The 12,987-nt window shown below is 42.4% G+C and overlaps 1 pseudogene; it reads right to left on the reverse strand.

The window, feature by feature from the left end:
- Positions 1-12,007: 12,007 nt before the first annotated feature.
- Positions 12,008-12,596, reverse strand: LOC123443819 (annotated as a pseudogene).
- Positions 12,597-12,987: the final 391 nt, after the last annotated feature.

The raw sequence follows: 12,987 nt of genomic DNA on the forward strand, positions 1-12,987 counted from the left end.
GGCGGCTCGGAATGCTCGAGGAGGCCCTGCTGGCAGCGAATCGACGACGGCATCCGGCGGCCGGAGATGAGGACGATGGCGGCAGTGGCGGCGCTCCGAGGCTTCCGGGCCCGATTCCGGTGGCGATGAGGAGCAGGGCGACGCGGCGGTCCTTATGGGCTTTTCGGAGAGGCGAGGGGAGGCCGGAGGCTGCGGCTGCGACTGACGGCTGCGACGGCCTCGCTGGAATCCATGGGGGAGGGAGAAGCAGAGAGATAGGGAGAGACTGGAGAGGGGGATGAGCTCGGGGGTCTAGGTGGTGGCCGCAGACGGATATGGATGCATGGGTGGCCGCCAGCGCGAAGCAGGAGCTGGCTCGCCCGGCGCCGTGCCTCGTCTCGCCTCTGCCTTCTGGCACAGGTAGAAGATGACTAGCAGAGGCCAGTGGGCTGGGCCATCTCCTTCCTGGGCCAGGTAATAGGTAAGGTTTTCTATTCTCTTCTCTTTATTCTTTTTTGTTTTCTATTTGCTAACATTTCTGTTGATTTGAAAATAAATCCAAATCATTTTGCAAAATCCTTATAATATTTTCATGTGGCATAAATATAAATGTCCAATACCACATAATAGTTTCAGTATTTACAAAGCTATATTCATATATAGAAATATAATTCCATTTGAAATAGTTGTTTGATTGAAACAAAAATCCAATATAAAAAGTTTCTGTGATCCAAAATATTGGTTGACATTTTTATTTCAGTCCAATATTTTATTGGAAAATCAGGGACATTTCCTTGAATCAATTTGAAGCAATATTTATGTTGCTTGTTTGAGAAAAATTTAAATGATGAGGCTTGATCACTTCTCATTTCATTTCCAAAATAAAAAAATAGGAATGCATGCATGAGATGCAAAGACAATCAATTCTAGGTCTGGGGCTGTGACACATGAGCACTTGGAGATATGATGCAGCGGTGGTTAGGAAGGCATTTACTGTATTGGTAATAGAGGATGAGCTGGCTTTTGCATTTGGTGAGAAATCTGGATTCAAAAAATTCATTTTAGTTACTTGCCCCCACTTTAGTCCACCATCAAGAACTTGTACCAGGGACACTGTCAAAATATATCTAGATGAGAAGTCCAAGTTGAAAAAAAATTCAAAGAGAATTGAGGAAGTGTGTGTGTAACCACTAATTGTTGGACTTCTCAACAGCAAGATGGCTATATGGTAGTGACTGCACACTTAATTGACAAAGAGTGGAAATATCATAAGAAGGTTATTAATTTCATTATGGTGAAGGGCCACAAGAGAAAGGATCTTGGGAAGAACTTGCAAAGATGTTTGATGTAATGGGGGTTAGAGGGAGTTATGGCAATCACCGTGGATAATGCAAGCGGTAATGATGGCTGCATTGTTCACTTTAGGAAGTGCTTGGTTGAGGCCAAAACTAGCATAGGTGCTAGAATGTTTCTGCATATGAGATGTGTGGCACATATTGTCGACCTTATTGTACAAGAAGGCCTAAAGGTAGTTGAACTTTCAATCAAACGTGTCCGAGCTGTTGTGTAATACATCAAGGATGGGAGTTCTCAGTTGGTAGAATTCAAGGATCTAGCATTGGAAGAGAAGGTTCAGAGCAAGGCATTCTTCAACCTAGATGTATGCACTCGGTGGAACTCAACTTACATAATGTTGAAGGCTTCCATCATCCATGCAAAGTTGTTTACAAGGTATTGTGAAGATGACCCATTGTATGCATTGGACTTGTCTAAAGAAAAATAGGATTTCGGTATCCAGATGAGATGGACTGGGAAAATGTTAAAAAAATGGCTGCCTTTCTTGGTCATTTTTATAATCTTACCGTTCGTGTGGTATGCGGTTAACAAATGCATTTGTGAATTGTTTGAATAATACCGAGTAAGATTAACTACACCGAAACCAACAACACTAGCCTATAGCCAAGTACCATTAAAAGGAGGAGGAGCAAGTATTATGCAGCAACTAATTGCAAGCATATTGAGGCAAAATAATAGTGGAGGAAGTGGAAGTAGTAAATCTGATCTTGAAACATACCTTGCCGGAGACTCTGAAGACCCTGACACAAAAATTGACATCCTAGGATGCTGGAAAGAGAATTCATCTAGGTTCCCAATCTTAACAAATATGGCTCGTGATGTTCTTGCTATCCCCATTACAACAGTGACTTTCGAGTCAGCCTTTAGCACAAGTGGACAAATACGTGATGACTTTAGGACCTCTCTAACTCCACTTATGATACAAGCTTTGGTTTGTACAAAAGACTGTCTCAGAAGGTCAACAGATCCAGTCGACATCAATGAGAACTTGGAAGAATTAGAAGTGCTAGAAAAAGGTAAAACAATGAGCCAACTTCTCCACACATTTTATTTTATTGTAAAAGTTACTAATACGCATTTGTCAACTTTAGCAGAAAAAGGTAAATCAATCAGTAGTAGCTTTTTATGCATCACTTGTCAACTTTAGCGGGTTACAAATGAACTAGCTCACGCTGTTACCAACACTAATATTATGAATTTGGTTTAATACTTGACTTTTTTTAGAGTTGATTGAAGAATTCGGTGACAAGGTGAAGGGAAAGCGCAAGGTCGATGGTGCCGGCGTTTTCTTCCAACAAGGTGAAGTAACATAAATGTAGCTCTGTTCTATACAAACACATCACCTTGACACATACACATTTGCACATACATGTAGCTCTGTTCTATGTAATTTGCATACAACTTACTGGAAGTAACATAAATCTGAGTTTCAGAAATTAATTTGGTCTATTTCTTTGGGACCGAATACCGAATTGTAAAAAACCGAAGACCGAATAGTGAAGAGTCGAAAAGAGCGAATTTATTTTGGTCTTCAATCATGGAAGACTGGATTTTTTAAAGACTAAAAATACCGGACCGAACAATCTGAAAAGACTAAATGCCCGGGGAGACTCACCATAGTTCAAAATTTGCACTGAAAGCACATGAGGGTTCTATGCTTGGTTATGGAAATGACTCGCTTACCTACAGAGTCTTCAAAAACTACCACAACAAATTTGTTGAAACTATAGATGTGCGGTTCGATGAAAGTAAAGGCTCACAAAGAGAGCACTTGTGTCCTGTGCTAGGTGAAATGCCTCCCGAGGAATCAATTAGGATCAAGGCTACTGAAGATATCATTTCCACTGAAGAACAACAGCCTACAAAATAAGTCATCCCAAACAATGAAGAAATTTGGGCTGGTGCACCTAAGGAAATTGCTCCTAATCAAATTCCTCAACCTGATCAAGGTCTTCAACCGGCGCATTGAAGGATTACAAATGAAGTGCAAATTTAAAAAATCCTCGATGACATCAATGCGCCAGGTCCCCTCACTTGCTCAAATGCTTCACATTTAATTAACTTTTGTGGGCACTCTTCTTTTTTGACTATCACAAAACCCTCAAAAGTTTATAAAGCCTTCATAGAACCTGAGTGGATTCAAGCAATGCAAGAAATTCTTCAATTCAAGCTTAAAATGTGTGGGAACTTGTCAAGCGCCCTAATCCTCGCAAGCATAATGTCATTGGTACCAAGTGGATCTACCGAAACAAGCAAGACGAAGATGGTCAGGTAGTGAGGAACAAGGCACAACTTGTAGCACAAGGCTACACACAGGATGAAGCAATTGACTTTGATGAAACTTTTGCACCTGGTGCTAGACTTGAAGATATTCATATATTTCTTGCTTATGATAACCATCACAATATCACCTTGTATCAATTGGATGTCAAAATTGCATTCCTCATTGGTAAGCTTGAGGAAGAAGTATATTTTCCTCAGCCCCCAGGTTTTGAAGACCCAAAGCATCCTGACAAAGTCTTCAGAGTCAACAAGGATCTCTATGGTCTCAAGCAAGCCCATCTGGCATGGTATGATACATTGAAGGAATTCCTCATGAAGAAAGGCTTCAAACTCGGTTCACTTGATCCTACTCTTTTCACAAAATACTATGTCAATGAACTATTTGTGTGTCAGATATATGTGGACGATATTATCATTTTTTGTAGTGACAAACGTTACAACGATTATTTTGGCTACATGATGGGTGAAGAATATAAATTTTCCATGATGGGGGAGTTGAAATTCTTCCTCGGACTAAAAATTCGTCAACAACGCAATGGCATCTTCATCTCTCAAGAGAAATACCTCAAGGATGTCCTGAAGAGATCCGGCATGCATGAATGCAAAGTAGTCAAAATTCCCATGCCTACCAATGGCCACATCTGCACTGACGAAAATGGTAAAGATTTTGATCAGCATGTATATTGCACCATGATTGGTTCTTTATGGTACCTATGTGCATCTAGGTGAGACATCATGCTCAGTGTTTGCGTGTGTGCCCGTGTCCAAGCAACACAGAAGGAATCACACCATAAGGATGTGAAGCATATTCTTCGATATCTATCTCACACACCAATGCTTGGATTATGGTACCCCAATGTCTGAAATGTTCATCTTGTTGGATATTCTGACTCTAACTATGATGGCGACCTTGTGTATCGCAAGTTAACATGAGGCACCTGCCATTTCCTCGGATGATCTTTAGTCTGTTGGTCCTCAAAGAAGCAGAACTGCGTGTCACTTTCTACTGCTGAAGCTGAATATATTACTGCTGTTTCATGCTGTGCTCAACTAGTATGGATGAAGCAAACCCTCAAGGCCTATGACATCACCATGAAGAATGTGTGCACTCTACTACGATAATGAGAGTGCAATCAAGATTGCAAACAACCCAGTAACACTCGAAGACCAATCACAACGAGATTCATCATCATTTTGTTCGTGATCATGTACACAAGGGCAACATATTCCTCGACCACGTGAAGACTGAAGAACTACTCGTAGATATCTTCACTAACCCCTTGGATGAGAAGATATTTTGCAAGTTGAAGTGTGATCTAAATATCTTAGAATCTTCAAATGTTCTATGAAAGGACACACATCCTAACACTAATGCAAAATCGATGACCTAGATGTGCAACACACGAAGTAACGTTTTTATTCAATCAATGAAGAATAACACTCTAAGTGTGAAGAAATTAATGAAGAATTTGATTCTCAGGGCCCTACGACAATTGTAAGCGGTGTTTGAAATCATCATTCTTATACGGTGGGTCACACCAACAACCAAACTTGAAATTCTTCAAGTTGAAATTCTTCAAAGTTGAGATTTTTGCAAATTCCTCAAATCTTGAAATTCTTCAGATTTTTAGATTCTTCAAGGTTGCACATTCTCAAAAGTTCAAATTCTTTGAAATTCTCAAAAAAAAAAAATCATTGACTACATACTTTTTTGTGAGCTTTCAAAGTCCTCATATTTGTTTTTTCTTCTAAGTGAATGTGATCGGACCCATTCCCCCTCTATGCTAAGCTCAACCCAGTCCGTTCTCAAATTCTTCATATGCAATCTATTTGAAACTCATTCAAAGTCTTCACTGAGTACTTGTGAGTTGAAAAATTTGCGAACAAAGTCCTCAAAATTTTACCAAAAAATTTCGGCCGTTACCACTCAAACCACACCCACTACCCATGATTGGATAAGAACAATCTCCACTAACTCCACCGCTTAATGCGTGGATGCCACACGTCGAGCGGAGAGGAAGGGTCGGCGGTACTTTGGTCCAAAAAACTTCGGGCCAGACCATTTTCACCTGGGCTTTAGATACCCCACTCTCACCCCCTCACACACTTTCTTCCTCTCATTTCCACTTCTCACTGCTCGAAGCACATACCTAGCGTCGTTGCTAGAAATCTTCATCGACGGTGAGGAAGAGATTCACTGCCTCGACCTCATCGTCCCCGTACTCATGCCGACCACGGATATCCGCCGCCCGCCGCTGTCGTAGCCGTCTTCAGCCACCAAGTTAGGGTGCTGATGATCTGAACTGACGAGCTTCAACTCCACCTTCTTCTGTTCGTCGTGTTCTTCGTGTTCTTCGGCCAGGGTAATTAAAATCTAAATTTATTGCCCTTGTAGATCTTTGTGTTTACATAAAATCTTCAAAAAGTGTTAGTCCTCATCAAGCTCATCAAATGAACACTTCCATGTCTAGAACACTTGATAAATTTCAATAAGTTACTCTATTCTTTAAGTGGTTCCTCAATTGTGTGAATTTTCATATCTGCACAACTCTGGAACCCAAGACAAGAACACTTAGCAAAATTCTTCAAAAAAATATTGGTCAATTTCCTCAACTTGAGTCATTTTTTGAAAATCTTCTAAGAATGCATATGACTCTTCAAATTCTTCGCACCTATAATCTGTTCACAGGTAGAAAATGTGTGCTGACGAATCACTAGGTTCTCATAAACTTAACCCGTTTGCAGCATTCCTTGAAGAAAATTTGCACACCTCATCAGATTCCTCAAAAGTTCAAATTCCTCAAGTGAAGAAAATGGCTGATGAGAAGAAACATCAGAAGGGTGGAAAGAAGCACGAGACCAACACTGCCTTTGAGATACCCGAAGACATCTGTGATGAATATTTCACCCCTAATGAAGAAATATATGGGAAGGAGACAAAGGAAAAGTGCAAGAAGCGCTTGAAGAAAATAGAGAGGAGATGAGCTCGGGAATGGATGGAGTACCGATATGTGACTCCCCAAAACATGAAGAAATTCGCTTTGAAGCTTCGAGGCCCAAGACCTCCATTGGGCAATCAACAAGTTGTTGATCCCACAAGTCTGGCCACTGGTGAAGACTATCCTGAAGAAATGGCGAAGCAACAAGCAAAATTGCACAAAGTTGCAAAACATGCCTTGAGGAGATTCAATGGGGAATTTGCTGCCGCAGCTGGTGCATCCTTCTCTGCTGCTGTGGTCCTTGGAACTACCTGATCCGAAGCGAGCTCTGTTAAAGAAATCAGTTATCAGGCCAAAGTCCTCAACTGCTTATTCCTCACAGTAAATTCCTCAGTCAGCTCCAAATCTGGTAGAAAAATACTCAGCAACTACCACACAGTCGTCACCGTCGCTGCAACCGGAGACAAGTCAGCATCCAATGGGGATTTCAATTCCGTCAAGACCTTCTCCTTCTGGCTCTACACACACTTCTTCAAGTGCAAGCATGAAGAAAAATATGACCGTTGGGCGAGGAAAAAGGCCTAGCCCATACAAGGTAGTCCTCAATGTTCCCTCTGGATCATAGGAAGAAGAAGCTGGTGATGAAGTAGTTCCCGCAATCATCAAAAACAAGCAAGAAAGGGTTGCACAGGCCAAAGGCACCAACATTCTCCTCACGTTGGATCCAAAGGTGGTGTTAGACTTCATTGTTCTGTGGTACAAAGATCCTCAAACACCTATTAATGACTTGAAGCTTCCACCTGAAGTGAGTCATATGCTGATGGGGTTCATAAATGAAGAAAAATGGTAGGTTGAGAAGGCCAAATGAGCCAGAAAAGCACAGACTCAGAATGAAATCTTTCTGAAGAATAACATTCTGTCTTTGACCATTGATTAGCTTGTCTCCACACAAACTAAGATCAAAAACCTCAGTGAAGAATTCTGTAGCTTCCATGCAGACTCGTAGGGTGCAAAAGTCATATTCGTCAATGTGGCTACAAAAGTCATCACAAACCAGAAGAAAAGGGTTGCAGCCTCAACGCAACCACAAATTCCCCAGGCCATCTACACTTTTGAATTGCCGGAAGAAACTGACAGGGTTGAAGAAATTCATGTTCCTGAACAATCTGCACCTGACAAACCTGCCAGGCCAGCCGAAGAAATCACTTCGCCTTAAGAAACTGCTACTGCCAGGACGAGTGCAACAACCCTGTCTGAAGCATCTGCTCCAGCACCAAAGTCTTCAAAAGTGAAGAAAGTGACACTTCCATCTGCATCAGAAGTGAAGAAAATGAAGGCTGCTGAAAAGGAAGCAGCTAAGAAGAGAAAGGCATCAACAAGTTTAGAGTCCTGTGAAGCAAAACGCTTCACGACTTTGACAAGTTCCTCAACTGCACCTACTGACGCCACTTCTATCAGCACGGTATCCTCTTACGAGGTGGTGCCATTTAGTGTCGAACATGTCATCCCAGAAGGGAATGAAGAAATGGAAGATACTCGTTCTACTGCTTCCATAGAGCAGCGTCATGAAGAAATTGAAGCAGAACCAAATCCTACAATTCCTCAAGACTTATCTCCTATGCCTGAGCAAAGAATAGGGGCACGCAATGAAGAAAAAGATGAGGAAGTGGACATTGGTAGCACAACACATGTCATCAATGATGAATAATGGGAAGCATCTCATCCCAACTCACCGATGACAACTCCACTTCCACAAATTCCTCAGTCACCTGCAGTCACGGAAGAAATTTATACATGGTGTGATGACGAAAACACTCAGATGAAGCCTATCCCGGAGAATGAATCATCTGCATCAGCTGAAGAAACTGTGAATCAAACAAGCACTAAGAAAACTACTGCGCTAGAAATTGATGAATCTGCACAACATATTCCACATACTGGTAAAGGTGTCGCTGAAGAAAATGCTACTCCTCAAAGTGACGACACTGCTAGTGAACCTCTTGTTGAAAATCCTCAGTCTGCAGTTGTTGTGGATGATATTCCTCAGACTGAAGATCTCCGAAGACTTGTGGGCCGTTTCAAGGCAAATCTTCAACCCAAGACTCTTCAGCCTTACAGTGGTACAAAAAGACCAAAATTTCAGAAGGAGAGATTCTTTGATGAACAGCACTATTTCATCGGCACAAATCCGTTTGAATCTTGAAGAATAAGGCGCAAGAGATTCTTGACTAGTACTTAGCTGAACTACTATGGTGTTGTACTCTTTGACAAGAACAAGATTTTTCAGCACCAGCAAATTCCTCATGAAGATATGGAAAACATTCCATGCTTCGAGCTAGTCCTCAGCTTTCTATTTGAAGCTGGCCTACTGCCACTCTGCATGGACAGCTGCGACTGGAATGAAGAAATAATTCTTCAATTCTATGCTACTTTGCATCTCTCAGGTGAAGCATAAGATTTCAACACTTGGGTTCTAGAATAGATGACTGAAGACACTCATTACACAGCTCCTTCCATAGAATTACTTCGTGCAGTCCCAGTTCCAATTCCCTCAGAAGGAGCCAGATGCATCTATGATGAAATTAAGCTGCCCGATCACATGATGCAAGTGTCGATGAAGCCTTTGGCTCCTCGCAAGCCACCCATGACCACATTCCTAGTCAAAGAACTGCTCTATATGCCCGGGATAGTATACTGCATCTTGACCAAAACCCTCAGTCCCATCAAGGGCCATAACTCTGAAGAAGATGTTGTGGGAATCATGAAGAATTTGGCAACAATGGGATTCCAATAAATCTTCACGATTTCTTCATGAGGACTTTGGCAACAACGCTCTTTCACCTTCTGATCTCAATCCTTATGCGCTGTGGATTATGAAACTCATCGGGGCCCGATCCTTAATTCCTTACAAGGCTGACTTTCAAAATCAGCTCAGCTATTTGCCTCCACTTGAAGTCATCAAGAAATCCTTCGAGCCGATTGAAGGCAAGGGAAAATCAGTGATACATGAGGGATCTAGGCTCCTTGATAGCCAATTTCACAAAGCTGCATCCTACTCCACATATGATGACACTGCATCACAAGACGCAGCCGCAAAAGCTAAAGCTCCTCGCGAGATTGAACCGCGCATGATGACTGGCCGTGAGCTTTTGCTTAGTCTTCATCAAAAGGTTGATCTCAATCACAAGTTGGTAAAGCGTCAGTTTGGAGCCATTGTGTGTGATATAAATGCAACGCAAAATGCAGTGAAGAAAAACCACTATTATCTTCATGAAATCTTCGACCGCACATGAGGCTTACCGTCTCACCTCAAAACTCCTGAGGAACTCGCTAAAATGGAGTTTCAGTAAGATTTTGATTGGTCCTCGCCACCCAAGAAGAAATTCAAGAAAGTTCCACTTCCTCACTTGGTGGCTAGTTCCTATTCTTCATCACACACAACTGATGAAGCTAAAGATCTTGACGATAATACGACGAACGACCCCAAGAACGCTAGCGCTCCTCCTCCACCAACAAGTTGATATTCTTCAGGGGTGTTAGTCCTCAGTTACGTCCCTTTTCGTCACATAATGATAAAGGGGATAAATCTGAGAGTTAGTTTTCAAGCGGGTCTACCTTATGGCTTTTGAACTATATTTTTTAAGTTGCAACTCTCATTTTTCTAAAGTGTTTGATTGTATGAGTTGTAAACTTATGACCGGTGGTGGTCTGACACTCTTGAACCGTTTTCACTCCGCATGCTTATTCCACACGTTGATTAATGTACGCATGCTGAAATTCGTCAGACACAACTTTCCATCATGCATTTCAATTTCCTCATGATATATGTCAAATGCTTGCATGGATTATAAGATATAGGGGGACATCTCCATGGTATAAATCCTCAATGTGAATTTGCAGTCCAAAGCAAATTCCTCAAATATGCACATCTTCAGGGGGGGGGGGGGTCTTTCTATATATTATAATCAAATTCCTCAAACATTGTACTTACACTTCATATTAATATCCCCGTTGAAAACTTAACCTATCTGTCACCAATCACAAAAAAGGGGGAGATTGTAAGTGCATCTAGTGCCCCTTAGTGATTTTGGTGTACACGTGCTCTATAAGTCGCTGAGGAGGTTGAGTTATTCGAAGAATATCGACCCCTAAAAATGTATGTTTTCGGCTGAAGACTTTGGTATTTCCACGAAGAAAATGCCCAAGTGAGGAAATTGGTGTGTCCATGAAGAAATTGATGCGAGGACTTTGAAGCGTGAAGACTTTTGTTTTTGTAGTTTAATATCCTATATTTTGAGTCATATGACCATCGTACTGTTAAAGGGGGTTGAGGTAAACACTACTGGAATCAGGGAATGTGCCATCAGCAAGTTCTTTGCCGTCTGCTGGCAGATGGCAAAGGGCCTGTTTGCCTAGAGCTCCACAGAATATATGTGAAAGGCATGGTTGTTGGCAAAGAACCTATTTTCCATCAGCCTACACTTTACCGTCTGCCAGTAGAGGGCAAAGGAGGCACAGGTAGATGGCAAAGGTCCGAGCCCCCCCCCCCCCACTTTGCCATCCGCCAGCAGACAGCAAAGGACCAAGGCCCCATCCCCCTAACGGTCGGTGCCAACCCTAAACCCCACCCCGCTCTTTGCCGTCTGCCACCACCCCTTTGTTGTCCACGTGCAGATGGCAAATGGGATGGCCCCATAATGGTCAGCGCACGCACCCCACCCGCCCCACTCTCCCACTCTCTCTCCCCTGCCTACCCAGAGCACCGCCGCCACACTACCGAAGCCGCGCCGGCCGCCACCCCGCCCCGGCCACCCACTCCTCCCTGCACCGTCCCCCACCCCGCAACCGGCCACCCCTCGCAGGGCCTCCTCCCTGCGCCGCTCCCCCACCCCGCAACCGGCCACTCCTCGTCCCCCGCGTGAGTGCCCCTGTCATGTCGGGCGCCCCTACCACCGCCCGGCGCCCCTGCCCGACCCCACCATGCCCCGACCCCCCACTGCCCCCAAGGTTAGTTTTTTTCCTTTTTTTGTTGTAGTTTAGTTCATTAGTTTAGTTTAGTTTGTTGTAGTTTAGTTGATTATTTTAATTTATTAGTTGGTACTCTACTTTAGTGGTAGTTTAGTTTAGTTGGTACTTTTTTGTTTTTTCTTTGTTGTTTTCCTTTTTTAGTTTATTTTAGTATAGTGGTACGTAGTTTAGTTTAGTTTGTAGTTTAGTTTAGTTTAGAAGGAGTAGGGGAAGAAGAAGAAGTAGAATAAGAAGAAGAAGAGGAGCAGGAGAAGAGGAGAAGAAGAGAAGAAGAAGAAGAAGAAGAAGGAGAATAGGAGGAGGAGGAGGAGGAGGAGAAGAAAGAGGAAAAATAAAAATAAGGAAAAAGAAGAAGAAAAGAAGAAGAGAAGAAGAGAAGAAGAAAACAAGAAGAGGAGAAGGAAAGAAGAAGAAGAAGAAGAAGAAGAAGAAGAAGAAGAAGAAGAAGAAATAGAAGAAGAACGAGAAGAAGAACGAGAAGAAGGAGAAGAAGAAGGAGAAGGAGGAGTAGGAGTAGGAGAAGAAGAAGAAGAAGAAGAAGAAGAAGAAGAAGAAGAAGAAGAAGAAGAAGAAGAAGAAGAAGAAGAAGAAGAAGAAGAAGAAGAAGAAGAAGAAGAAGAAGAAGAAAAAGAAGAAGAAGAAGAAGGAGAAGAAGAAGGAGAAGAAGGTGAAGAAGGAGAAGAAGAAGAAGAAGAAGAAGAAGAATAAGAAGAAGAAGAAGAAGAAGAAGAAGAAGAAGAAGAAGCAGAATAAGAAGAAGAAGAAGAAGAAGGAGAAGAAGAAGAAGAAGAAGCAGAAGAAGAAGAAGAAGAAGAAGAAGAAGAAGAAGAAGAAGAAGAAGAAGAAGGGGAAGAAGAAGAAGGGCAAGAAGAAGAAGGGCAAGAAGAAGAAGGAGAAGAGGAAGAAGAAGAAGAAGAAGAAGAAGAATAAGAAGAAGAAGAAGAAGAAGTAGATAAAAAAGGATAATAAGGAAGAAGAAGAAGAAGAAGAAGAAGAGAAAAAAGAAGAAGAGGAGGAGACTAGAAAGATGAGTGATCGTGCGTGGATGTACACCGGTACCCTAGTCAGAAAGAGATGGCCAAGGAATGGTTTCTAAATCCAAGGAGATTGTGAAAGACGTATTTGCAAATGGCCAGGAAACAAACTAGTGCCCCTGTCCTGGGTGCGACAACTATAAAAAGAGGACAGAGGCTGAACTCATTAAACACCTGAAGAGGAGGGGTTTTAAGCCTAATTGTACGGTGGGGACATTTCATGGTGAGTCTATACAATGCACCAGAGCTGAGGTGGTTCGTTGTTGCACCGACGAGCATGGTACTAGGATCGAAAACATGGTGCAATTCTTTGATGATGCTCGAGATTTAGACGAGAGATGGAGGAATCTGCAAAGGCCTTCTATGAA

This window comes from Hordeum vulgare, chromosome 3H, assembly GCF_904849725.1.
Source record: "Hordeum vulgare subsp. vulgare chromosome 3H, MorexV3_pseudomolecules_assembly, whole genome shotgun sequence".
Lineage (NCBI taxonomy): Eukaryota > Viridiplantae > Streptophyta > Magnoliopsida > Poales > Poaceae > Hordeum > Hordeum vulgare.